Raw genomic sequence first — 3,807 nt, 5'->3', positions numbered from 1 at the left:
ACTCTGCCTGTGTGAGGCAAGGCGTTTTTTGGCCTCCACTTTTATATCTGACCACTTCTTTTTTATTTCAGCGACAGTGTGACCCTGTACTGATGCAGAGTTGACAGCATCTGCCACATGCTGCCACTCTGTTGCCTTTTTGGCATTTGTTACGCCAATACTGTGCCCACCAAACTAAATGTTTTGCCTTGTCTCTACTTCTCCGACAAGGATTTCAACTTCACAATTTGTGAAGTTTCTTTTCTTGCCTCTTTTTTCGGTCTTTGCCATGCTCGTTTACCTGAAATCGGTTTGATGAATATTCATTATGGGCGTCTCAATGACTATGTATAGGCAAATATGGGCGTGACGGGAAGTCCGCAAAAGCTGCGCCGCATTTCAAGTTGATTATGATTTATAAAGGGAAACCGGCGTAGGACGTGCGTGAGCAGTGTTTTATAAATCGGAAAATGTCTGTGCGTATTTATTTGCTTTGTCCTACGTAAGCAACCTTCCCACGTGAATCCTACGTAAGGCTTTATAAATGAGGCCCCAGGTGTCCCTATTTGTGACGGACTGCACAGCATTTTTATAATTTGTCCCAAAAATTCAGACGATATCCCGCATTTGTTTGACAGTCACCCTTCTTGGCATTCATCCAATGGCTGGTTAGAAAGCAAGAGAGGACGATCACCATTAGCTGTGTCAGATGTCAATCAATCAACAAAGCCTGGAAATGTTTCACTTACAGGTGGAGAGCGGTTCCCAGAGAGTTTTTCGTTACATTTGCATGGAAGGGAATACGATTTGAAGCGACATTAGAGGAACTGCAAGGCTCATAAAGTCAAAATGTTGATCTATGGATACAATTCTTCCGAAACCAAAAGAGGAGAACCAAACAGATAAGGTAACAGTGGCTGAAATAACAAAAGTTGAACACACTGTGCAGCAATCATACAGGTCAGCAGTCTGTGGTTGTCATTTATCTAGACTTAGTTTGGAAAAAAATATAAAATGTGAACGATTGTTGGAAAACAATCCATTTACCAAATGTATTTATGTCCTTTACTTCATAGTTTGTGCAAACAAATCAACCTATAATAAAGCATTGTTATCAGGGTTTGAGTTATAAACTGAGCTCTATGGGGGTCTTTAAAACTAACGCACGCACGCACACACACACAGCAGCAGCCCTCTACTTGCTACAAACTTAAAGTGGACCTATCATGCTATATTTGAATAATATAGTATAGGACCATACCTATATAAGGCATATTTATACTTTTTTTTTTCAAAATACCAAACAGATCATGCATTTTAGCCATGCCTCATTTTGCTCAATTTGACATTTTTTTGCTCTGTTTTTGCAAGGGCAGATTCTGTGAGAACAGCACCATCTACAGGCCTGGCATATGTACTACAGCGTCTCCAGCGCTTTCGAACGGCAATGGCCGTGGCTGTCTCCTCCTGATTGGTGGAGTTGGCCCAATAGCCGTAGCGCCACTGTCCTGACGTCAGGACAGTGTTCAAATCTGGATCAGTTTTTATCAGATCCGTTGCAGCCCCTTTTTTAGAGATTTGGGTATGGAGGAAAATAGAGAGGGTTGTGTTTTCTGACATTTGGTGAGTTCCCTGGAACACCGGGGACACATATTCATGTATAAAAGACGTACACAAGTGCATTTTGCATGATAGGTCCCCTTTAAATATGAAAAGGTTCAACTACGCACACACAAATCATCTCGGCTCGCGCAGCACTCCGTTTTTCTTTTAGCCTATTTACCTCGTTAACGTAAATAATACTCATTACATTGACACATGCATTATTTGTGATTCAAATAATGGTTGTTGGTAATGTATTAGCGACCCCCACAGATGTATGATTTCACTGCCTCCGTGGGAGCTCAGACTCCTCCTTATGGGAGCTCAGCTCCTATTGGCTCCCACATAACTCGAACCCTGATTGTTATTAATAATTAGAAGCCAGTGTCCAAACTACGGTCCACGAGCCATTTTGAATCGGCCCTCAGCAAATTAAAAAAGTATAATGAAATATGGCCCACAAATTAAACTTGTGCTTGTCTTATATTGTACTTTTTAAATATATACGCTCAAATGTATTACACAGTATTCATGTGTTAGTAAGCACAGTTTTTAAAGTTGAAAACATGTTCTAACAAATTTAAGTTGATAAGAAAATAGCCCAATAACTTATTTACATATCAAGCTTGAAATATACCCTTCATATTTCCTCTTATAAGAGGCTTCTGTTTTGAGGGATGAGCTTCTTACAAAATGAATGAAACCCTATGAGAGCTGTGATGTAGGCTTTTTTTTTTTCTTAAAGCATTTTCAATTATCAAACCCACATTTGATTGATTTTGCTAACTTATAACTTAACTTATGAGGCGATAAACCTCATCTCTAGTGAGGGGCCCAGCCCTTCGTATATTTTTCTGTATGTGGCCAACAGTGAAAAAAGTTTGGACACCCCTGGGTTAGATAGACCTTATATTGAAATCTAAAGCGCCTCTTAGCATTGCAGTAACATGTCCCACATTGTCTCACACAAACTTACTCTTTGTTCCACATCCGCTTGTTGGCATCTTTTCCAACTATTGTTACAGTATTTGGTGAGTGAAATAGCAAGCCATGGGTAGAAGGTAATTTCTTTGAGCAACATTTGTTTAGCATATTTATTTCGTAGTCCTCCGCACATCTCAGAAACTGTACAGCAAGCAGAATCTCAGATCAGAAAAAAAGTTGTTAGAGTATGTACCCAGTGTACTTTCTACAGGGTTCTTACACCTTTTCCAAAGTCAAATTCAAGCACTTTTCAAGCATTTTCAAGGTGAATTTTCAAGCTTTTCAAGCATCTTACAGCTGTTGTAAATTACATATTTATATACACATACTTATACTCAAATGATTATTTCCCTACCTCACATTAAATCAGATGTTCTTTATGCTATAAACAACCAAATGTGTGTTTCATAACAGCATTCTACATGAGGATGAACAATTTAAAATGTTAGAAAAGAAAACTAAGTTTAATGTTTCAAAATGAGTGACCCATCTGTACGTAGACTGGGCATCCTATATAACCTGGCTGAGCCAATATAAAACAATAAGCCAAATAACTTTTCAATATATTATTGATTACTATTTTTGAGGTACTTTTAGGTTGGCAGTAAACACAAGTCAGAGGTAAATGGTGTACTTTGACTCCACTACATGTATTTAATACCTTTAGTTACTTTACAGATGTGGATGAATGATGTGAAATATAATCAAGTGTTAAATCAGACTTTAGTTCCACCTGGAGTAAATTCACAAGCTACTCTGTAGTATACAAAGTCATTCAAACTAGCTGCAACTTTACCAGCTTTGATAACACTTTCATGATCAATCATTATAAAACATATCAGATACAATTATTAGGGATGCTCCGATCGCCAATTTTGGAGCCGATCGCCGGAATCAGTATCGGCTGATACCGATATCGCTCTCTTTTCCTCTCTCCCCCTCTCTCTCTCTCCTGACAGCCCGTCAGTATCTCCTGCAGCTCACTGATCCAGTAATGAGCGACCCGACAGTGAAGAATAAATATATTTATAACTAGTTTAGCTTGTTCCAGAGGTAGATAAAATAGCTAAGTGTGTTAGGTCTAACTCTTAATGTGTGTTCTGCTCCGCTCACCGGTCCGTCACAGCGGGTGGAGCTGCAGGATTTCTGCTTCACACACACGTTGCATACCGCTATTTTATTGTCATTTTCGGACACTTAAAATACTGCCAGACTAGTGAAGCCATTTTGGCGAGCTTGTTT

Source organism: Trematomus bernacchii, unplaced genomic scaffold (assembly GCF_902827165.1).
Source record: "Trematomus bernacchii unplaced genomic scaffold, fTreBer1.1, whole genome shotgun sequence".
NCBI lineage: Eukaryota > Metazoa > Chordata > Actinopteri > Perciformes > Nototheniidae > Trematomus > Trematomus bernacchii.
The sequence above is the reverse complement of the archived record's forward strand: the minus strand, read 5'-3'. Positions refer to the sequence as shown.